General features: G+C 39.9%; 1 long non-coding RNA gene across 1 annotated transcript; it reads right to left on the bottom strand.

Moving 5' to 3' along the window:
- Positions 1-1,539: 1,539 nt before the first annotated feature.
- On the bottom strand, positions 1,540-23,112 carry LOC120873058. Its single transcript, XR_005723382.1, has 2 exons — positions 22,992-23,112; positions 1,540-1,982 (listed from the first exon to the last, which is right to left on the bottom strand). It is a non-coding gene; the product is annotated as an uncharacterized LOC120873058 (long non-coding RNA).
- Positions 23,113-25,449: the final 2,337 nt, after the last annotated feature.

Here is a 25,449-nt window from a genome sequence, read left to right as displayed (position 1 = left end):
AGAGAAGCCAGAGCTTTGAAAAATTAAGGATAAGAGCAAAAGAAAGTTGGAAAATGGAGTGGTCCCATTGATAAGTCCTTTGTTTCAGGGACTATTTATATAATGATTATCAAATTAAATCTCTAATCACTCTCTCTTCCAAGTTCTATATATGTCCCTACTTGATATATCCACTTAGTTGTTTCAAAGACATCCTCAAATACTGAACTGAACTCATGATCTTTTCTGGTCTGATGAGCTGTTCCCTGAATATCAATAAATGGCACAACCCATACTTCCAGTGGCAAAATTCAGAAAACCAAAGAGAATCCCTGCAGTCTCCCTCACCCTTAGGTACACAAACCGTCTATCACCAAATTCTGTGCATCTGACGGCTTTTCTCTAGATCAGTGATTTTCCAATGTGGTCTCCAAACCAGCAATGTTAATATCTCCAGGGAACTGGTCGGAAATACAAATCCTCAGGTCCCAACCCAGGACTACTGAATCAAGAGGGCCCAGATATCTGCATTTTAACAAGCCCTCCAGTGATTGGAAGTCCTGTACAGTCTGAGAATCACTGCCCTATAGCTACAGGTACAGGGTCCCTGAAAGTGAAAGCTATTCACTCGTGTCTGACTCTTTGCAACCCTGTGGTTATACAGTCCCTGGAATTGTCCAGGCCAGAATACTGGCATGGGTAGCCTTTCCCTTCTCTAGGGCATATCCCCAACCCAAGGATGGAACCCAGGTCTCCCGCATTGCATGTGGATTCTTTACCAACTGAGCTATCAGGAAACCCCCTGCTACTGTCAAAAACCTATTCCATCATTTCTTCTCAGAGGCTACAGTAGTAGCTTTGCGATTGTTCTTCACATCCATTAAAGCCTTCCTCTAAGTAATTCTCAGCCCTGGCATCCATTATAATCTACAAGAATCGACTCTAAACAACTAAATCCAAATCACTGCCGATGGGGCCCAGGTTTTGGTATTGTGTACGAGCTCCATGTTGAAGACCAAGACTGAGAACCAGTACTGCTGCTGAACTCATTGCGACTCTGCAGCCTCACTGGATCATAAACTGTAAGAGTTCAACACACAGGATGTATTGACAAATATTTGTTGAATGGCTAAACAACATTTTGGACACATTAATTAGTGTTCCCAACTACATAAGGAGTAACTGAGTCTACAGAGCTTAAGCATCTTGTCCAGATCACACAGGAAATGGTGTGGCTGGAATTCGAACCGATGTCAGGAGTTTTCCAACACCATAAACATAAAGCTGTGTTTTCAGAGTGATTTTCAGAGAGATTTCAACAGCCTGATTCAGTGCCTGAGTATCCATAATGCCCAGGGTTGAGCTTTGCTTGATTCTTATTTGAACTGAGCTCAGCTTGAAGGCTACACAGTTATTTCCTTTCCACTGAAATTGCAATCTGCTCCAAGGAAATGAAGTTTATAGCACTCGGGGTATAAAGGGCAAATATGCAGGAGAAGCCAGAGATCAAATGGTCAAGTACACTTGTTATAGAATTTTTCATGAACTGGATTCAAATGCTATCATTAGAGCAACTCCCCCTTGTATTTGAAAGGACAAGAACAAAGGATGAGGGGGAAGGCAGCTGTCCGTGCATAAACAGAAGGCAGATGGAATGGTCCAGGCTTGGGGATGTGGAGTAGATGCAGCCAAGGGCCGGGATAGGGTCACAAGAGGAGCCAGTGCAGCAGAAGCTTAGAAGCTGTTTCTCCCCCAGTGGAACACAGAGAGAAACATTCAACTCCCTGTAATTCATCAGTGGGCCCCTCCACATGTACCAACTGCACTTGGTCTTTCTGTGTAACTGTGAGTTGTTGTAACTCCAGGAGGTCACTTTGTTTCATTGATTTTCACTTTTCTCGTATGCAAAATGAAGAAGCTCAACTTTGATGACCTTGAAAGATGCTCTCTGCTGTATAATTCTGTAGTTCCATGACCCACAGCCAATGCTACTAGGATTTACTCTGGAAAGATAGGAAAACACATAGGTAGCAGTTATAATCCCCTTCTCAAAATTAGGAAAACAATGGCCTGTTTATGCTATTCCTCAAATCCTGTTGCATCTGATTCCTAAAGAAAGTGCTTCAGGTCAAGTCTAGCCTGCTTTAAAGTTAAAATTGAACCATGAAGTTGAAAGCAAAATGAATCCAAAGCAGAGTGAGCACCACTAATCTGCTAAATCCCAAAATTGAGATAAACTAAACTATTATTATGAACTAAACTATTATTATTACTAAAGAAAACAAACATGTAACAGAAAAATTTGATTTTTAAAGTTCATTTGTTTGCATTAGAATAAAGCATGTATAATTTTAGACAATTAAATCAAAATCAACCCAGATTGCCCCTTCATGGATTACTACCTTGTCACGGCAAAGGGACTTGCATAACTCAATGAAGCTATGAGCCATGCCATGCAGGGCCACCCAAGATGCATGGGTCATAGCTGACAGTTCTAACAAACCGTGATCCACTGGAGGAGGGAATGGCAAACCACCCCAGTATACTTGCCGTGAGAACCTAATGAACTGTATAAAAGGCCAAAAAAATATGACACCAAAAGATGAGTCCCCCAGGTCTGAAGCTGTAGCCATTGGACAATTATACTCATCTCCCATGCTAGTAAGGTATGCAGGGAAAGATTGAGGGCAGAAGAAGAGGGCGTCAGAGGATGAGATGGCTGGATAGCATCACTGATGCAATGAATGTGAATTTGGGCAAACTCCAGGAGATGCTGAAGGGCAGGGAGGTCTGGCATGCTCTAGTCCATGGGGCCACAAAGAGTGGGCCATGACTGGGTGACTGAACAACAGCAACAAACCCGGATTGCACTTCACATTATTAAAACAGTACATTTGATGTATATTTTATCATTGGATTGAAACATTTTTATAAGGCTTATGTCAGCACTAGGAGCAAGTAGCTACGAGGCAAGACTGTCTAGAACACTGAGAATTAATTCAGATTTGATGTGCTTTTGTCCAGTATGCTCATTCTCCAGACTCCACCTAAAGAAATCTTGCCATTTCTTCTACTGTGTCACTTACCTGAGAAAGTTTTTAAAACATAGCCCCCAGATTCTTCGGCCTTCCTCCTATTGAAACATGGGATATATGTTCTCTCCCTTAAGTTTGGGCTCTGTGACTTCTCAATAAGGAGAATACGGTAGAAGTGATGCTGTGCCAGTTTCCAGACACAGGCTTTAAGAAACTGGCAGCATTTACTTTCTGCCTTGGAACCCAGCCACCATGTTGTGAGGAAGCCAAACAGCCACATGTAGAGGCCAACTGTAGGTGGTCCAGCTGACAGTCACAGCTGAGGTCTCAGTCTAGAGCTGGTATCAACTGCCAGACATATGAGCGATCAAGCTTTCAGATGATTCCGGCTCCCAGTTTTCGAGCTGTCCTAACTGACGCCACATGGTGTAGAGATGAGCTGTTCCCTCCTAGGCCCAGCCAAATTTCAGCTTCATGAGCTAATTAAATGACTGCTGTTATCTTCAGCCCCTAAGTTCGGGGTGGTTTGATATGCAGCAGAAGACTTCCTTAAATCCCTGCACCGTTATCGCAGCCAGCACTACCGTCAGTACAGCAGTCACGTGGGCAGTCCAAAGCAAGTCCCACTCTCTCCTTCTGCGTACAAGACAAAAATGCACTTCCCAGCTGCTGTGAATTTAGGTTTGGTCATATGATAGATTACAGTCAACGGAAATGATCTGTGCCAATTCTGGGCAAAAGTTTAAAATCTCCTGTGCCATCCGCCCAATTCCCTTCTCCTGTCACAGTGATGGTGGAAGTCCACACAGACACCATTAGCCAGACTCCTCAGTGGAACTACAAAGAGCAGGGCTCCATTACCAACCAGGCTGAAAGCTGATGATGACAATGAGCAGGGCTCCACTGCCAACCCAGCACAAAGGAGACATCATTGTTTGTTAAGTTAAGCCACTGAGATTTTTTAAAATTGTTTGCTACCACAGCATATGACCAGGTTTCTCAATGTCAGCACTATTAATATCTTAGGCTAGATAGTTCTCTCTTGGGGCACACTATTCTGTGCATGGAAGGATGTTCAGCAACATCCCTGGCCTTCAAACACTGGTGATGCCAGTAGCTCCACCACCCCGAGTTGAGACAACCAGAAACGTCTCCAAAGTTCACTAGAGGTCCCTTCGAGGGCCCCGGTTGAGAAACTCTGACAGCTCCACCTGATGCAACTGCCACCATCAGAGTGGCTTCCTCTTCACTCTTTGTAAGCCCTTCACAGATTCCCGTCTATAGCACTCATATCATTCATCACATCAACTTACAATTACTTCCTTGGACCCTGTCACCTGGAAGACTGTGCAAGCAGGTGGAAAACTAGGGCAGGTGCAATGATCTACCCAGAGCTTGGGTTTTCTGTTAGTGATACACGAGGTGAGGAACCTGGATCTCAGTCTCTCCCAGGAAGGTGACGCAGATCAGGGCCACCACAAAGGGTGCAGACGTCACAACAGTACCTAACCTCAGAGATTAGCCATGGATGAGATCCATCCAACTCTGCTCACTATGCTATCTCCACACAGAAAGAGGAAATCCTTCTCATCCATCTGGCTGAAGAAGAACATTTTACAAAAATCACACTAAGGCCAGGGATGCTCAGATCCAGGTTGTGGGGGACACATCCAAATATACATAGAATGGGATAGAAAATCAAAGTTCTACTGCCTGATATTGACAGTGATTCTCTTTGTCCTGAATCTTGGACAGAGATGGAAAGCTCATTTAAGCCCCTTAGACAAGAGTAAGTAAAAGAAATTCAAGTTAAGACTGACTAGTTTGAAAAGAAACAGTGAAAAAAGTTAAGTCTCTTTCCTACTCTCAGCCCCTAATATTCCCTTCCAGGCCAGCCACTGTCTTTAGTTTGTCTAATTAGTGGTCTTCCAGAGGAACATCAGGCATATACAGGTGATATGTATATATGGGATGCCATCTCTTTTTAAACACATATGTTAGCATACTTTACTCATTGTTCTGCATATTCCTTTTTAATTTAAATACACATCTTAGATGGTGTGCTATTGTTACAGGCCTCATTGTTTTAAAGACACACATTTAATTTCATTGGTAGACACTTCAGATAATCAGTTCCTTGTTGATGGACATTTGTCTCCAAACTTTTAATATTATAATCATTGACCAAATAAATAACTTGGTAGATAAAAAGTAAATTAAAATAAAATAAGATGGTCTGGTTTGTATCAAGCAAACTTTAACTGGATTCCCTAAAATTGGATATTTATCTGAATCAAGCTGGCATTTCCATTAAAAGACCCCCAAATCCCCAAGCATTAATGTGTGGGCCTGTGGAACTCTCTAGTCTATGTAAATTGAGCACCAGTTAGAATGGTTTATTACAGTTTCCATGGAAAACACCAGCTAAACTGTATACATTAGTGCATGTCAAGATCAGCCCTGGTGTAAATTGTTTCTGAAAACACCCAGCCAGTAGGAATCACTGCAATTGCTGCTTATGAAATTTCCCTCTGGTTCTGCTCAAGCAGCTCTTCTTGTTATAAGTTAGTTACCAACCAGTTCAGGAAGTGACATGGTCAGTGGAATCCAGCATTAATATATGGGAAAGGATACATGATTGCTTCTATCTGCCTACCTGTGCCCCAACCCACTGTCTCATCCCTACACAACACACATCCTAAGCTTGATGGATTAATTGTATCAAACTCTGTTCTTTGTCAAATTGCCACCATGTTCGACCCTAACAGAAGAACATTCTGATCCAATAATTTTTCACTGCCATCCTTCCCAAGAAATTTCCATATTCCATAGTGTCTTTAGCATTCTCTCTTTTGGTCAGTTCTAATCCTGAGAAACTCTTTATCTCGAAAACTTTCACATACCCTTTATTCTCACGTGCTGTCTCCACTTCAGGAAAGTACAGTGAATCCCTGTCATCATTTTTCCCTTCCCTTTTCTTCTTGTACTATCTTCTCTTTTCCTCATTTGCTTCCTCTCTTTATTGTTACTGTCAACTCATAAATAGCCCCAATTATGATTAATAGGCATTAGAGATACTCTTCTATCCAGAAAAAAAGAGAACTACAATGTCTATTACTCTTTTTTTTTTTTTACTTTTTATTCTATATTGGAGTATAGTTTATTTATAACGTTAGCTTCAGGTATAGAAGAAAGTGACTCAGATATATATATATTATATATATATGTGTATGTTTGTGTGTGTGTATCTATTCTTTTTCAAATTCTTTCCCCATTTAGGTTGTTACATAATATTGAGCAGAGTTCCCTGTGCTATATAGTAGGTCCTTGTTGGTTATCCATTTTAAAATAGCAGTGTATATGTGTCCATCCCAACTCCCTAACTATCCCTTCCCCCCTCACCCTTTCCCTGGTAACCATGTGTGTTCTCTTAAGTCTGTGAGTCTGTTAGGAGAAATACAGTTTTTCAACTGAACTGCATATGATAAAGACTAGTGTAGTGAAATTCCCAGAACTCCCCTTTAAAAAATTCTACCCACCTCTATATAAACCTATCTTCCTCAAGAAGCAGTATTAATGATAATCTGTTGCTATTAATAATATTCTGTAGCAACATCATTTTGTCATTACTCATTGCAATTTAGTGACATTATGCTTTATTCATGCAACCTCCTTGAATTGAAATGACCTGTTTTTTGCCTTTGAAAAATGTCTATCTTTTAAGCTGTTGGAGAATAAACTGTCCCTTTCCCTGTACTCTCATATCAAAACTTTATTGCTATTCAATACCTATGTCATTTAGCCTTACTTAATTTGTATTTGTCTCTCCTTCTAGAGTCTCTAAAAATCCTTGAGAAACATAACTCTGCTAACGCTTAGAAACTACCCTGCCAGGAACACATTTGTAAACGCACATGAAATGTGTACTGAAATGATATGGGATTCTTTCTGGACTATGAACCTAAAGATCATTCACAAATCTCTCTCCCTGCAATAACTGCATTATTCTTAAAATTACTAATTGATGGGTTTATTGATAGCCTACTTTAATCTATCATAATTTCAGATAGCCTGTAGAACTTTTACAATATTTTATAATGCCATATTTTGTCAACAAAAGTCAAGACTGAAGATCAATATCAAGAGCCCAGCTAGGTGGGCCATGGAACCTTACACAGCCATAGAAGTTGGGCTACAAGTTTGGTTCTGAGCTTCCTGGCAGCCAAAGCACAAAGGAAAATATGTTCACTTACATGGATCTCATTATCCAGAAGGAAAAAAAAAATGCCGTTACTTGAGGAAAGCAAAGTTTTCCTAGCACTTAGTTCTGAAACAAAAGGTCTCGTATAATATCCCTAATAGGGGATATTAAATAGGCAAAAAAGGACTCTTATTTGAAATTCTGATGCATGATTTGTTCTTAGACTGCTAATGAAAAGTCATATGGCAAGAGGCAGAGCCAAAGAGGTTAAAGTAGTGAAGTTAATTTATCTGCTTTTTAATAACAAAGATTATTAGAACATATCTAATAAGTAAAACTCATGTAACACCTAACACAAAATCCTAGAAGTTTAAAAATTTTGGTGTTGTTATTGGTTTTGTTTGTCATAACAAAGGAGACATTTAGGCTTCTGCTTTGTGGAACTTGTGAACAGGGAATTCGAGATCATTGACTCAATATTTCTGAGGTTTAGTCTGAGGTTTAAGAAGTAAAACATTGAAAAAGCATACTGAACAAATCTACGTTTAATCAGTACGCCATTTTGTTGTTGTTCAGTTGCTAAGTCGTGTCCAACTCTGTGACCCCATTGACTGCAGCTTGCCAGGTCTCCCTTCACTATCTCCCAGAGTTTGCTCAGACTTGTGTCCATTAAATTGGCGATGCTTTCTAACCATTTCATCCTCTGCTGCTCTGTTTTCCTCCCGCCGTCAATCCTTCCCAGCATCGGAGTCTTTTACAGTTAAAACAGAAATAAATGTAAATGATTTCCCTTCAAAAAATCTAATAAGAAAAATTCAAAATTTTCAAAATCAGGGGTTTGATTAAGTTTTCTTTTCCCGCATACATCAAGGTAGCAATTCTATACAGTCAGGATTCAATGTAGCAAATTAGCACACAGCTAAAGAAGGCAGAGGCCAACAAGAAGGGAGAGAGACTTAAAAGATTAGTCAACTTCTGTGGAAACTTCCAAGGGGGCTATTTGGGTCTCACTGTCAGAAGTAGATCAGCTTTTGGATATTAACTAAATCCCCAGTTAATATACAGACTGCCTACACAAGCCAAGATCAATTGTGCTTTAAATTTCATTTTAAACATTTAGAAAAGAAAAAAAATAAGCTGTATAGTCAGAATATTAACTCATAGCACAATTTTCTAAATGTGTTTTTCTTGCAGTTTGCCAACTTTTACAAATCCTTACATGTTTACTGTTAAGTATAAGATGCCATCATTCTCTCGAAAATTATTCAACATGAAAATTGATAGCCCTGTTTGACTAATTTTGTTTTCTGCCAGTTATCTCCAAAATTGTCTCTTAACCCAAGGGAAAAAAATACAGACTTATTTACAGTTCTATGGAACATAAGAATGTGAGATGTGGAATGCTTACCCCCAAAACAGTTTATTAATAAAAATAACCAGACTTTTGTGTAACTTCTTATTATTGAGTTTAGGTATAGAGTTCTATGCTCAGGAAAAACAGTGGCAATGAGAAGGCAAATAAACTGCTAAACAAAATATATCAAAAAATACATTTAAATGTGAACAGAATTTGAAACCAAGCTGCATTAATGTGCTTCTTGCACAGGTCACTATATGGCAAAACTATAATATTATTCTTTCAATAATTAAGCTGACTCAAGAGTACTCATGGCTAGAAGCTCTAACCCAGTGAGAAACATTTAGAAATAAAGAAGAAAGATATAAATGTATCCAATGCATCTTGAAGTATCAACTGCAATTCCAGTTAGGAGACAATTCCATAATCAAGCCATTGAACAGAATAACATGACCATTACAGATGGCCAGGGACATAACCTAATATTTATTCATGGAATATTCTTGTGAAAGGTGGCATTGAAGAAGCAATCTGGGAAGCTAAATGTAACCGAAGAAAAATAACTAAAGACCCCTAAACTAAGTTTTCCTTGTCAACTTTCGATTTTGTCTTATTCTACCTAACAATGATGCATTACAGATACAAAGAGCAAATTAGCAGTTAGCAGTGGGAAGAGGGGATGTATAGGAGTATGAGATTAAAAGATACAAATCACTATGTATAAAATAGGTAAGCAGCAAGGATATATTGTATAGCACAAGAAAATAAAGACATTGTTTTGTAATAGCTTTAAATGGAGTCTAATCTATAAAAATATTGAATCACTATTATACACATGAAGCTAATATGAATTCATTTATAATCAGCTATACTTCAATATAAATAAGTAAATAACATTGATGCATCAACCATCCGAAGAAACTTTATATAATTTGAACTCCAAAATGCTAATCTTTCACCAATCATTATTGACTATTTGTGAGGCTAAAGATATTGGAATAAATTCATTTTTCAAAAATAGTCCAAATAGCATAAAAATTCTTTTGAAGTTAGGATTAAAATGTTTTCTAGAGCAATGAGACTTTTGCCGAACAGCCTGAACTTTCTGCACGCATAGACAGAGGCAGAGATACCAAGAGGTGTTTGCCACCCAGAAACTTCTAACTAAGGGATGAGCATCATGGGAGCATTTCTGGTTTGATTTAGATATAATCCACCTCTGAATGAGATTTTAGTTCTGAGGAGGTGCCATGGTATTGGCAGATCCATATTCAAAAATCTTCCCACCCTTGCTTCACTTGGAAGAGACACAGTTCAATATTAAATGAAACTTTCCTTCCAAGGCCACTGGATGTTTGCATTTCTCTCTCTGGAAACCGGAACTTGAAGTAGACTACCACGAGTAGCTATTTCCAGTTGTAGTGTACAGGCATTAATGAGGCAACTAATTGGTATGATCAAACTTAAGTCTTCATGTGTAGCCTGTGCCCATATGTACATGAGCACCTTCAAGTTTAGAAAAGAGAGTTGGAAGTCAGTGTCTTCAAGGCCTTGACTGAGTCAAAACAGGGCAAAACCTGAAGCCGGGCTGGAGCCCTGTGCTCATTCAGTCAGATACTATGCATACAAAGGAGATGAGAAAGGTGTATGTAATAAAACTGTTGACTGAGAAAGAAATGAGTGAGACCGCACAGTGAGCAGATAGTGGTGTTACCGGGAAAGAAATAAGGCAATTCTTTCGAGGCAAGGAATGAGGGAAAATACACCAGACAATATAGTGCGGAAATAAATGGTATTCTTGGTTGGTGCCTCTTAGGGTACATCAAAACCACTTGAGGGGCTTGATAAAATACAGATTTCTAGACCCCACACCCAAAGAAACTGTTTTAGTAGGCCTGAGATGACACCCAGGTATTTGAATTGCCAGCAAGATCCCAAAGTACACTGATTCTCAGGAATGACACATTTTAAGTAGTAAGGCTGTAGATGCTGACACATGATGGTCTGAACTACCGCTCTGTTATTTCCTAATTGTGCACTTTGGGAAAATTACCCAGACCTTCTGAATCTTAGTTTCCTCATCCTTAAAGATGATGATACATACTCTGTAAGAGTATTGTAAGAATTAAATGAAGCAACATATTTCAAGCACCTCAGACCTAGTAGAAACTTTACAAATATTTCCATTGTTATTCCTTCTGAGGACAGAGGAAGGGGAAATGGAATCATGATCCAGGAGTAGCTCCAGGAAAAAGATAGGGGACTATGTACCCAAACCTAGAGCAGTGTTTCTCAATCCGAGGTGAGAATCAGAACCCACTGGGGTGTCATTTAGATGTGGAGATTCTGGGCTTCCTCCTTGAGTCAAAAGACCGGGTGGATATCAGGAGAACTGGCATGGATGCTGGGGGATTCTGAGGCCAGTCAGAGTGGAGCCCACACACACATAGCAATGTGAATCTGAGATCTCCAAGGCAGAGAACTGGACAGCAGAGACCAAGCAGATGACACAGGGAACTGGGAAGACAAGGTTGTCAGTTTAAGGGCGTAATGAATCCCAGGGACAGGGGAACCTGGTGGGCTGCCGTCTATGGGGTCGCATGGAGTTGGACATGATTGAAGCGACTTAGCAGCAGCAATGAGTTAGAAGAAAGCAGCTTGCAGAGAAGAAAGGAATGGTAAGAGGATCAGTTTAAGTATGTGCCTAGGTTACCAGAATTTGACTTGAACTTAAAAAAAGACAAAGTAACAGATGATAAATAACGCCTAAATATGTGTGTAGTTAAAACCCCTCACTTTGGAGAAAGATTTGGTTCTGTAGTCAGATGGAATATGTTGATTTTTCAAAGTGAATTGGTAGAGCAAAGTATAAAGGAAAGGGAAAATTCCAGAAGCCCTGCACCCTCAAACAGGAGTCCCCAGTTCGGGCTACTCTCCTCAGATCAATTCCAGTGGTGAAAAGTGGAAAGCTATCCACCAACAGGAACTATGATGGGTTAATTTTCTATTCTGTGATGCCTTGCTCATTCCATTTCTTTCGTATGCCCTGGGGCACTGCTAAAGTGTTTCTCAGAAGGCTGGGCTTAGAGAAAGACTGCAGGTGATATGGTTTCAATGATAAATATGAAAAATGACATGTACTATTAACTCATTCTTGACTATGCCCAGAGCACATTAGTATATTTTATACTTCAAGAAAAGTTCCCTCATTGGAAATCCTTATTTCAATCAACTTGTTGGTAGCATCCCTCCTGTCAGTGACTCCTGGGAACAGAAGCAGGAAACACTGCCCTGTGGCAAAGTCTTCCACAGGGCAGACTCTGCTTGCCCCACAGCCAAGACCTGGAACTGAAAGCTGCCCTGTCTAAATGCAAAGTTGTTCAGACTCCAAAACACTGCTTGTTTGAAAGAACACTTCTCTTGGCTTTCAGATTCACCACCTGCAAAAAGGGAGGGGTCAGAACATCACCTGTTTTGTCAATTGCCTTTCGTCACTGGAGAGATTAATAAGCAGATATATTTAATAACATGAACACACCTGCACAGGATTCTCCACCCCCTCGTAGAGAGATATACACACATACAACAGATACGCACATTCACAATAAGAACAGGGGAGAGAGAAATCCTTAGTGTTAAAGAAAAAAATGACGTAAAGTCCTTGAAAAAGAAAATAAAAGTACAGGAAGTGAAGATGAAAACAGCCTGCTGGCTGGGTATAGGTCCATAATGCAGTTGGCTTGTTTTCCAGCAAGCTAATACTCCCCTCCCTTAAAACTCCAGCTTGTAAACATATTTATAGCCACTCAGACATAATATGCCAGATACTAAAAAAATCCACTTAGTCATTGTTCCTGGTGAACCAGTTTTGCAAGAGTTAATCTAATCTCTTGCATAAAGCTGAAAAGAGTTTGCCAAAAGCTTTAGCAAGGAAGAGTCATGCTCCTTGCCTAAAAGCTGGCTGATCTCAATCAGGCTGCAACAGAAACTAAGCTATTTTTTATTTACGGAATGAACTGTTTCTGCTCTGGCTGGAAATGGAGGCATTATGGGTGTTCTGGCGAGAACCTATGTTAATTGACGCTTCTCCCTGTTATGCAATCCTAGTGAGTGCCCTCAGAACTGGCTTCTTGTTCCTCTGCTTCACCCTTCCCTGGGGCCCAAGCACAATAGTCTGCTAAATTGAGCATTTCTAAATCACTTGTGTCAGCTAGTCTTATCAATTATCAGATTGATCAAAACATTTTAAAAACAATCTAAATTTTGCTTCCCGAGGTGGCAAACTACCTGAGGGCAGGAATAATGGCAGCTCCAGAATTTCTAAGAGGAGACAAATGGACAGAGATGTTACTGGAAAAGGAACAGTTGGAGGCTGTTCCCCAGGGACTTGACTAGAAACAGTTGTACAATAAGCACATTTACCCTTATAATATATGCTATACATCAATAAAAAACAAGTTTTTCTGAGCATAATTTTGGTAAGATTGAGAAAAATCCCAGTTGCCCATATTATGTATTAAGAATGCCAAGGCTGGTGAGTGGAACATGTTCCAGGAAATATAAGTTGGGGATGTAGGAAGGGGCTGAGCAAAACTCATCAAATTATCCCGTGGTGCTGGGCAGGAAACGGAAGTGATTCACCCTGATACCCTGGCTCTCAGCATGGTAATTGGCACAAGTACTAGTTTGGTAGATGTTTGCTGATGCAAAGCGGCACTGAGCAGTTGAAGAAGAGGATGGAATGGTTAGCAGAGATAGAGGAGGGAAGGGAAAGAACAGAAGGAAGAAGGTCTAGAGAAAGAGGTCAAAAAGGAAAAAGAAAGGGAAAGGAAAAGAGGAGCAGGAAGAGAAAAGGGAGAGGGAAGAGAGAAAGAAAAAACCATGACACATTTCGATGAGATTATCCAAGATATCATGGGCCTCCTCAGAGTTCAAGTGTATATTATAGTTGTCAGAGCTCCCCATGACCACAGTTCTTGTTCTATGATACTGGACTTTTTCATCTGAGCTGCTTTCTAGAAGCAATTTCACATAGTTTACTTTGACATCTTAATGGAGATTCTACCACAGGGCTCCTTCTCAGTGGCGCCATCTCTTTAGACACAAAGGAAACCGGCTTTTCACTCACTTTACCACAGAAAACACTCTCCTGGGTGTCTTCCCCTAACAAGTTCTTCTTGCACTTCCAAATGCTTGTCTGGCTGTTGGGAGGATATGTGTGAGCCCAGTTTTAATCACTCGAGCTCTCTACCTGACTCAGAGATACCAACCAGAAACTAATGCTTGACAGCTCTGTCCAGAGAAGGAAAGTTTCCCAAGTCCCAGATTATGAAGTAACAAGATGAGCAGTATAGAGCAGACCAGAGAGAGAAAAAAAGAGAGAGAGAGACGAGAGCAAGGAGCCGGGGCCACCCTGAAGGCTGTGACCCTGTGCCCTTCTGGTATAAGGCTCCTTTGTTTCAGTTAGTGTTGCCTTCTGGGCAAAATGGGCCAATAAAAGGCAAACCATCTGTGCATACACTTCTCTCAGATGTCCACAAAATCCCCATAGTTATTACCTTCTGGGAAGCTCAAAATAACAAGCTCAACAATTGTCATTGTTCCCAATTCTTGTTCCAGACATTTGCAAATTTAAGAACATGGCATTTAGTTTTTAAACTTCATCTACTATTGTGGAATAATAATACAAATGACACAATACATGTAAACCCACTGTACAAGTGTAGTATTATTTATTTCCTTTTAAGCAGAAAGGGAGGTAAAAGGGAGGTCAGAGTGGGGGTTGGGAGGGAAAGCCTGGCTAAAAGAAGTATAGAAGCTTCATGACAGTTGGCAGCTGAATCCTCTCCCCACACACAATTCTAGCCAGTAAAATTGTCCCCCAACTATTAGGGGGCATGGTCTGGGAGATCAAACAGACAGCACCAGCCCTACCTTTTGAGGAGTCTGGAATCCAAGCTCTGTGATGGAGACAGATAAGTGAACAGTTATATTGCGTAAGTAATTCTAACAATGGGGGCAGATACAGTGTGATGGCTCATTTTCTATGTCAACTTGAATGGACTGCCAAGGATGCCAAGATAGCTGGTAAGATATTATTTCTTGGTGTTCTGTAAGGGTGTTTCCAGATGAGTATTTCAGTCAGTTGACTAAGTAAAGAAGACTGCCTTTACCAATACAGGTGGGCATCATCCAACCTGTTGACAGCCTCAATAGAATAATAAAAAAAGAAAGGGTGAAATGGATCTCTTTGTTTAAACTGTGACATCCATCTTCTCCTGCCCTCACAGGTTGGCTCCCCTGGTTCTCAGGCTTTCAGATTCTGAATGAATTACACCACTGGCTTTCCTGACTCTCAACTTTGCAGGCGACTGTGGGACTTTTTGGCCTCCTTGATTGTGTGAGCCAATTTTTATAATAAACCTCCTCTTACATATATTTCTACACAGCCTATTATTTCTGTTTCTCTGGAAAACCCTGATTAACACACAGGAAGATGTGAGAGTATATGGGGACTGTAGGAAAAATAAGAAGAGAATACTTCTCAGAGGAGTTGATTTACTAAGTTTTGCCTTTGGCATGCATCATAACCCTCATAACCCCAAAGCAAGGATAAGTATAGAAAGTGACAAGGAAATAACCAGTATCCACCTTGAATCACCTGGAGAAGGAAATGGCAACCCACTCAAGTATTCTTGCCTGGAAAATTCCATGGACAGGGTAGCCTGGCATGCTACAGTCCAGTTGCAGAGCTGGCCATGACTGCACCATTGAGCACCTTGAATAGCGCAGCACCTTATATTAGTCTGGGCTTCCTCTGGTTACCAGTAACCTTTCACAACCTCCCTGCAGACAGGTAAGGTTTCCAGTCAAGTTTCAAAACTGACTCCATATTTATTACTGGAGAGAAGAGTGATATGAAATGCCTCTTATAAAAGGAAACATTTTTTGAAATTGGATCATCAATTCAATCTGGTTTGACTAGGACTATGGCAAAGGATAATTTTCAGCTGGAGAAGTATACGGCCTCTGTAGTGGGAGTAGTCTCTGCAGCATACTTAGATCTTTGTTTTGCATCCCTGATATCATTATAGCAATTCTAGAACCACGGGGTCAGTTAGGATGGCCACCCACACTGGAGCATCCAGTGGCCTGGACACCCCGTTCAACGAAGGTCACTGAGCACACTCCGTTATGTTCCTTAACCATCTGTTCCGGAGAGACTCTGCTCAAGGATCTTTCTGTTCTCTTTTACTAGTCCCAATCCTGCCATCTCAAAAATTCTTTGTTTCCAAGAACACCCATGCAGAACACAGAGCATGGTTATAGCCTAATGAAATAATGAAAACTGAAAAAAAAAAAAACAAACAGAGAAAGGGAGACATTCTGAAAAGTAGACATTTGACCTAAATACCACTAAAATGTTACCAAAACAGACATCTTAATTAAAGAGTATGAAGTGAATGAGATTTTTTTTTTTTTCCTCAGAGTGATTTAGGATCATTATAAACCATATGAAGAAGAACAAGACCAGCCACTTCAGGAAACTATTACCTGCTTCCTTAACAGCTTAAAGGGAGGTATGTTCTCTTGCAAGATCCACACACAACGCTGAATCACTGTGGTGGGCAGGAAATGCTAGCACAACATGTCAATGTCATCATGTTCTCTGAGACCATTCATCAGTGGCAGATTTTGAGGCTGCACATTCATTCTACCTTCTCTTATTCTAAACCCCTTATTTACAGAAGGACACACTGTTCATCAGCCCACATCACCCTTCTTTATTCTGAATTAGCCTTCCTTTCCTTCAACTTATATTTAAACAGATAAGAAATTTAAAGTTGTGGGTGTAGGGGGTGACAGAGTCAGACACAACTTGGCAACTAACACACCACCACAGGGAGTGAAGTTGGAAAGGATGTCCCTAAAGTTAAGTATCTGAGGGAGAGAACAGCTGAATGGGCTGTGACTAGACACATATAAAGTGGGCAAAATATATGAATAGAAAATTCATCAGAGAGAAAACCCAAATGGCTCATAAACATGTGGGAAAAAAAATATTCAACCTTACTAGTTATCAAGGGAAATGCCTATTTAAACAACGATGAGATACTGTATTAGTCTGGGTTCTCTAGAGAAACAACTGATAGGATATGGTAGATAGATAGACACAGATACAGATACATTATAAAGAATTGGCTTATGAATCATGGAGGCCCAAAAGTCCCAAGCTCTATAGCCAGTAAGCCAGAGACCCAGAAGAAACCCATGAATGGTTTCAGACTAAGTCAGAAGGCTGAGAACCAAGAGAGTTAATGGTAAAAGTTTTAGTCCAGGTCCTATTGTGAAGGCAAGAGAAGATCCCAGTCCCCACTCAAAGACTGGCAGGAAGAGAGAATTTTTCCTTATTCTTGTTTGTTCTATTCAGGCTTTCAGTGAGTTGGATGGGACCTACCCCCACTGGTGGAGGCAATTTACTCACTTTACCAGCTCAAATGTTAATCTCGTCCAGAAACACCTTCACAGACACAGACAATGTTTAAACAAATATCTGGGTATGGCCCAGACAAGTTGACACATAAAATTAACTACCATCACAGATACCATTTTGTACTCAACATGATTGACAAAAATTTTAAATCTAAAAAAAGCAAGCATTGGCAAGGAATGAAAGGAATCAGGAAAGCACCAATGGCTAGTGGTAATATAAACTGGTATTGCCCCTTCGGAAAGTCATCTGTCACTCTCTGAGTATGGGTACCTCCCATAGTCTCACTTCTGTGAAAGTTTCATATTTATACAAGCAGAGGTGTTCAAGGATACACTTTACAGTATTGTTGATAATATAGTGCTATTCTCACTGTATTATCAGAAAAGTAAAATTCTGTATTATAGAGTAGATTTTAAAGAGTAAAATGAATCTACATGATAAATCTCAAAAAATATAATGTTGCATTTAAAGAAAGGATATTGAAGCAACCTGATGGACCATACTGAGTGAAGTAAGTCAGACACAGAAAGACAAACATCATAGGATATTGCTTGTATGTGGAAACTGACACAAGGGGTACAAATGAACTTATTTATAAAACAGGAGTAGAGTCACAGATGTAGAAAACAAACTATGGTTACCAGGGGATAAGGATAACTTGGGAACTTCACTTCACTATATACCAGAAACTAATACAACATTGTAAATCAACTATACGCCAATAAAATTTTTTAAAAAATAAAGCAAGCTAATTGTAAAAAGATACATACAGTATGATAACATAAGTTTAAACATTTAATGTAAATAATAATGAGAGAGAGAGAGAGAGAGAAAGAGCAAGGAAGAAGTGATTACAGTTGGGTGGTTTGGCTATATTGAAATTTTACTTACAAAAAAGATTTGGAAATGTGTTGATTTCTCTTAAATCTAAGTTCAGAGTATATAGATGTTATTCTGTTTTATTTACTTTTCTGTATAATTGAAATATTTCTAATTAAAGATGAAAGAAATAAAATAAAAAACAGTATGATAGCAAGAGTTGACAAAATATAATGCATGATCAAATAAAAAAATATACACTAAAAAAATCTAGAAGACTAGACTAAACTGTCAGTGTTAGCTGTCTGTGGGAAGTTACTTCAGGGGTTTTACTCTGTAATTTCTACATTTTTGTTTTGCTTGAACTTTTGCCATGATCATGAATTAACTTTGTAATCAAAACAACCATCCAAAATGTCGAGAAGGGGCAGAGCAGGTAAAGAAAGATGTAAAGAAACTTACATTTAGGTCCTTACTCAAAAAAACACCCTTTGAGCCCCACCCCTTGGTGTCATTTTTCAAAGAGTAGGCCAGAGGAAAAAAGGAATGCATGTATGTTCTTAGAAGCCAGTAACTAGCTAAGCCCTAATTTTGCAATTATGCAACACCAGCTGCCATTTCTGAACATTCACAAAGAACTAAAAAGGGACTCATTATGTTCCTCTGAAATCTGCTCCTCATCCTGTATTCTCTGTCTAGATAAATGTTGCCACTAGGCTCACTAAGTCCAATTCTATCTCGATGCTATCGCCTTAGTTCAAGCTCTCTCATTTTCTTTTTCCTGCTTTGGGACTTAACCTTTGGAATCCATCTAACAAACAAAACTCATGGCAACCAACCTGAAGAATATTTTATCATATAAATCCCTTCCTCAATTAAACACTTCCACAAAAGTGTTTGCTTCTCCTTACTGACAAGATAAAATGCCAACTCTTTAGGATGGCTTCAAAAGTCTGGAGCTCCTCATGAACTAACCCCTGTCTGTCTCAGCAAGCTGACCTTTCTACGCATGTCAGCCCTATAATTTCTCTGCAGTTACCTGTAGTCTCCTTTACTTCCCTCTGTGTTTTGTTTATCTTGCTTCCTCTGTACAAAATGCCCTGCCCCATCTACCTGGAGAACAGTATATCTGCTTTTTCCACAAGCTCAGCCCGGCACTTCTCTTATGAAGATTCTCCTGGTTGTTATCCATATATACTCAAACACAGACACACCCACACACACACACACGTTTATTGACACTTGTTTTCACTGCACTATGCTCTTAGTTTCCATTATTCTACAAGGGTCGATTTGGTTTTGTGGGGATTGTCTTATTAATGCTGTTGATTTTCCAAACATGCCTGATACTTCTATATTCTACTATTTAATTGACCTTTCATTTCATAAAATATTTTTAAATCTCTTATTTGCAGATAAGCTCTCTTTTCTTTCCTTTGTTTTATAAGTTTATTTCATTTTGTGCATCTGCACTTTCATTTCAGGGAGGTGCGTGGCAGCATAGTCAATACAAATGTTCAGGGAATCATCTTGAAACAGAAGGCTAGCCAACCATTTTAGAATCCACTGAGCTAACAGATACTAAATAATGGTGAAAAATGAACAAATTTCTAAAGACCTAAAACACTTAAGAATGCAGGTTAAGAATATTGTACTTATGCAATAATTATCTATAATAATTGAATCGTACAGTATAGTAAGCTTTGATACTTGAATCAGTCACCTTGCTTTATTTTGTTCTGATCATATCCATACTGCTGCTGTTGCTAGGTCGCTTCAGTCGTGCCCGACTCTGTGCGACCCCATAGACAACAGCTGACCAGGCTCCAGCGTCCCTGGGATTCTCCAGGCAAGAACACTGGAGTGGGTTGCCATTTCCTTCTCCAATGCATGAAAGTGAAAAGTGAAAGTGAAGTCGCTCAGTTGTGCCCTACTCTTCGCGACCCCATGGACTGCAGCCCACCAGGCTCCTCCATCCATGGGATTTTCCAGGCAAAAGTACTGGAGTGGGGTGCCATCACCTTCTCCGATATCCATACTAGAATACAGCTTTAATCTAGCTTCCATTTTTATTGGAAAGGGGAAGTTTTAGACAAAGATAGAAGTATAAGAAATACGGTTAAAGTAAGAGTTCCTACTTTTTTTGTACCAAGGAATATATTTTCTCCTCAGATGAAGCTGTGTGACTGAGTGTTGGTCAGAGGGGAACATGTTGAAGAAGGAAGTTCAGCTTTGTAGTTTGAGAAAAAGTGCAAGAGGAAGCAGTACATTTGAGAAAAGGAGCTGACTATGAAATCTAAACCATTTTTATCTGGGAGATCCTAAACATTTCTCAGGATCTATAAAAAAATTCCCAAAGATATAATAACCAATATGAGCCCCAGGCCCTCTCCTTCCTCTCCCCTCTCCACATCCAACTACTTACAGAGTTTCAAGCACAAACTCAATTCTCACAGGCTACAGATATAGAAATTTGGCCTTGGAGTAAATTCAATCTATGGAATAAAATAGAATCTAGAATTGGGTTGTCCCAGGAGATAACAATCAATTTTTAGAGCTACAGGATAAAGTCTGATTAATGAACAAAGATTCAAAAGGCAGAATTAATTGTTTGAAGCAAAATAAGACTACATAGGTACCTTAACCGTCTTTATTTAGCTGGAGAGCTATTTTATGGGTAATGCTAAATAGCCATGTATTTCTTCCACAGAAAGTAAAGAAGGACAAACTTCTTTTGAGTGTCAAATATCTGAAGCTATTCTGGGGAAAGGAGTTACAATGATGAACAAAGAAGATTGTATACTTGAGAAGTTTAAAAACTAGTGGAGAATATAGACAAGAAAACAGACTATCACAAGAAGGTGTGCTAAATCCTCCTACGAGGCTATAGCCAGGTGCTATTGGAACTTATAGAGGAGCATGTTTGCAGTGAGGAGGCAGGGAAATGTTCCCAGGAAAGGTGACATCTTCTCTGAAACTTGAAGGATTATCATATACTCAGGGGAAAGTTTATAGAGACTCATCATGGGAAGGGGGAAGAGAGTCTCATAGCAGAGCAAAGAGCCTTGAGGGTATCAGAGAGGGACTTCTGCTGCCACAGTAGAGAGCTTGAACTGGACCAGGAGGGCAGAGTGGAGGCAATGAAAGGGTTTGAGAGGGGAAGCAACAAGATATGATTTGCATCTTAGATCCCTCTGGGTTATGTGGAATGTATTAGGAGAGGAAATGACTGAGTATTTGATGCTAGGAGCTCAGGTAGGATTCTGAGGCAGTAACCTCAGGAAAGAGGAGAGTGGTCCTAGACTCAAATAGTAAGATTAGAGGGAAGTAGATATGACCCATTTGAAAGATACATCTGTGGAAGAATCAATATGGGTAGAGAGAATAATCTAAAGCTAAACCAGCTTTATTCATCCAAGCCTAAGGACTTCAGAAAAGTCAGCTGTTCAAAGCAGACCCTCTTTATGGGCCCTTCTTGTGTCTAGCCTGTTTCTCCTTCCTTCTCATTCTATAATTAAGTGTTCCCTTTCTATAAAGCCTTTCAGTATAGAATCTGTGCCCCAGGAACACATTTCCCCTCCCCTAAATGTCTAGGCTAATGCCAGTTCTTTTCAATGTCCATGAGTTTTTGCCTTGGATGGAAAAGTTTTTTTCCAGCACCACCTATCTTCCTATCCTGTTTTGAAAGGGTAATCTGTCAGGCACATCAAACGTTAAAAGCAAGAGGAACATTCTGAGGTTTGTAGTGTGTATATTTTTCTCACTGATTAAGTCTTCACCTCTCAGCCATCAGACAAAAGAGAGGAAAACTGTTCCCCTCTTCCCCTAAAAGGAGAAAAGCTTTTAAAACAGTTGGCAGAATCCACTATTCAAAATGGGAAAGGAAAATTCCCAAGCTACATCAGATGAGAAAGGCAAAAGAACACATGTGTTCAGGATAAAGTTTGTTTTCACTTGGGCTAAAATGTTGCTGCTTCATGATCCTAAGTTATTATCATTAGAGGCAGATTGTAGCTAACAATTTTATCAACACAATTCAATGCTTCCCCTAGGTTACTGTAATTAAGAAATACAGGGGAAGTTATAAGCTGATCTCATCAAATAACAAAGAAACTCCAACATTTGTAAAAATACAAAATGACAGAGTAAAGGATTGATATGCAAGACTCAAAATTTCTTCTTTACCTCCAACTGATAAGTATGACTGGTGTTACTATTAGGACTTTGATATCACCTAGCAAATGACAATCAAAGAGGGCCTAGGTTCTTGGATATTCCGCTAGTATCTCAAACTCAACAAGTTAAAATTAGAATTCTAGGTGTACCTTTCTCTCTTCCCCTTATTTACTCCCCCTTCAGTATCACCAATCTTGGGAAAAGCATTATCAATCAGCAAAGACATTAATCCCTTTTCCTTCATTTTCTATCTTCCTCCCATTCCCACTGCTAGCTTAAGTCCAATTTTTTCAGACTCTGAATTGCCTTTGAATCCATGGCTACTGTGTTAATTCTGACTTTTACTGTCTCTTGAACTACTGGCACTCAAGTTTGATGAATTGGTCCTTCATAAACTGCTTCTATCAACTTTTAATCTAAGTTTCTTATGAAAAACCAAATTACTATTATAAAATATAAAGCTAACGATAAGAGTCAGACACGACTGAGCGACTGAACTGAACTGAACGATGATTTAAAACTTTCTATGGCTCCCTGTTGCCTACATAAGGCCAAATTTTTCATCTGGTCTAGAAGAATTTCTCAATCCAATCTCAATACACTTTCCAATCCTCCCCCTCCCCCACTGCAACCCACCACTGTAACCGTGCATTGGAAGCTTTGACCATTCAGTTCAGTTCAGTTGCTCAGTCATGTCCGACTCTTTGCGACCCCATGAATCACAGCACGCCAGGCCTCCCTGTCCATCACCAACTCCCGGAGTTCACACAGTGAACGTCCATCGAGTCAGTGATGCCATCTAGCCATCTCATCCTCTGTCGTCCCCTTCTCCTCCTGCCCCCAATCCCTCCCAGCATCAGAGTCTTTTCCAATGAGTCAACTCTTCCCATGAGGTGGACAAAGTACTGGAGTAGCTTTGACTATACCCACCTCCAAATTCTGTTACACCTGTATGCCTCTGTTTGTGCTGTGTTCTTTCCTTGTAAGAGGCTTCCTTGATGGCTCAGTGGTGAAGAATCTGCCTGCTAATGCAAGAGATGAAGATTCAATCCCTGGGTCAGGAAGATCCCCTGGAGAAGGAAATGGCAACCCCCTCCATTATTCTTGCCGGGGAAATCCCATAGACAGAAGGAGTCTGGCAGGCCAAAATCTATGGGGTTACAAAAGACTCGGACATAACTTAGCAATTAAACAACAACAACTCCTTAAGTCCTACGTTTGAACCCTCATTGTCTACCTGGCAACTTTCTCCTTGATCTGAAAGACAGCTCAAGTGCCATATCTCAATTTCTTTTTCTTTAATAACACCTCAAAATTTAGTTGGATCTTTTATTTCCATATCACAGTTAACAAACTGTCATCAATATTATAACAATTATCCCACTATGATTATATTTTTACTAGGAAAGTCTTTGATAGATTAGGCTGTAACTTCTTTGTGTCCCCAGTTCCTAATGCAATATTAGACGCAATAAGTATTCAAGTGTTTGTGAATTAAACTCTCTCCCCTAGTAATAATAAATGTGAATGATTTTCATGTATAATCTCAAACTTCAAGTTATCAGAAAAATCGACTGATTCTCAAACAATATAGTATGGTACAAATGTATGTCATAATATATATAAAATGTAAATTATATTAAAATGTGTCAATTATATAAAAGCACTGTTTCTTCTACAAAAAGTTGAGTGGATCACATAATACAGCACAGGATAGAGTAAATTTTATGCATACAAGAATTTTAAAAGAATAATGTAATGTGAAACCAATGAACAAAAAAAAAGTGCTTTTTTATTAGAAACTGCAAGACCTTTGCCATGAAGTATATAACAGGATTTAGTCAGGGCATAAGACAGTTCAATTTAAACAATGAATCAATGTTCAAGGATAACCAAGTGGATAGAATAGTAACTATGAGTGTTCTACAGCACTGTGAGAAATTGTTAGGCAGTAATAAAGATCATGTTGTAATTATCACTGACTTGTTTGTGACCAAACCTTCCAGTTTTTGAAAGTATTTCTTAAAAGGGAATGAAGTAGAGGCAGAATTGTGGAGCAGCGGTTTGAAACTGACAGCCTGGATTTAAACCCCAACGGTAAACTCACTTCCTCTGTTGACCTTTGGCAAGTCACTGTAACCTTGCTGATCCTCGGATGGCTCTACTCTAGAAAGGGATGGGAACTACTTCACAAGATTGTGAAAATTAAACGAGAGAAAAACAATGTGGGCTTTGGAGTAAGCCCTTACTAAATGTTACCTGCTCTTATTTGTTGACATAGTTGTTCTGTTTATTACAATGGCCCATAGTGAAACTGGGCTTTCCCGGTGGCTCAGAGGTAAAAATCTGCCTGCAATGCAGGAGATGTGGGTTCAATCCCTGGGCCAGGAAGATCCATGGAGGCAGGAATGGCAACCCACTCCAGTATTCTTGCTGGGAAAATCCCATGGACAGAGGAGCCTGGCCGGCCACAGTCCACAGTGTCATAAACAGCTGGACATGACTGAAGTGACTGAGCATGCAGTGAGACTAACTCACTATCTTCATTTTATCACCTTTACTTTTCACTTCTGTGAGCGCTTAAAACTGATTGTTTAACTTCCTCAGTTCTGATTCCTCTACTTCCACAAATACCCATTATGTGGCTCAGAGAAAACAAGCAGAAACCTGGACACAGCTGTTAATTTCCCCTCTCTGTTCAGAAGGCCCAAAACAGAGCCCTGCTCTTGTCATTGTCAGGTATCTGATTGGAAATACTCATTTTCTGGGGAAATCAGATCCAAGTGTCTCTGCCTAATCAGTGTCCCCACAGGGCCCAATGCAATCAAAAGAGTACAACAATAATTATCAAGCTGGCAGGGTTGGTAACGTGAAGTTTAATTGAGGAGACATGGTGAAACTTGTAAAACATCACCAGTGGAAGCAGACAGGAGATAAACACCCAGAGGAAGAAAATGACAACTCTGTCAAGTTCAGTTCAGTTCAGTTCAGTCGCTCAGTCGCGTCTGACTCTTTGCGACCCCATGAATCACAGCACGCCAGGCCTCCCTGTCCATCACCAACTCCCGGAGTTCACTCAAACTCACTTCCATCGAGTCGGTGATGCCATCCAGCCATCTCATCCTCTGTTGTCCCCTTCTCCTCCTGCCCCCTATCCCTCCCAGCATCAGAGTCTTTTCCAATGAGTCAACTCTTCCCAAGAGGTGGACAAAGTACTCAGCTTTAGCATCATTCCTTCCAAACACCTAGGACTGATCTCCTTTAGAATGGGCTGGTTGGATCTCCTTGCAGTCCAAGGAACTATCAAGAGTCTTCTCCAACACCACAGTTCAAAAGCATCAATTCTTCGGCACTCAGCTTTCTTCACAGTCCAATTCTCACATCCATA

Source organism: Oryx dammah, unplaced genomic scaffold (assembly GCF_014754425.2).
Source record: "Oryx dammah isolate SB20612 unplaced genomic scaffold, SCBI_Odam_1.1 HiC_scaffold_1, whole genome shotgun sequence".
NCBI classification, from domain to species: Eukaryota; Metazoa; Chordata; class Mammalia; order Artiodactyla; family Bovidae; genus Oryx; species Oryx dammah.
The sequence above is the reverse complement of the archived record's forward strand: the minus strand, read 5'-3'. Positions and strand labels throughout refer to the sequence as shown.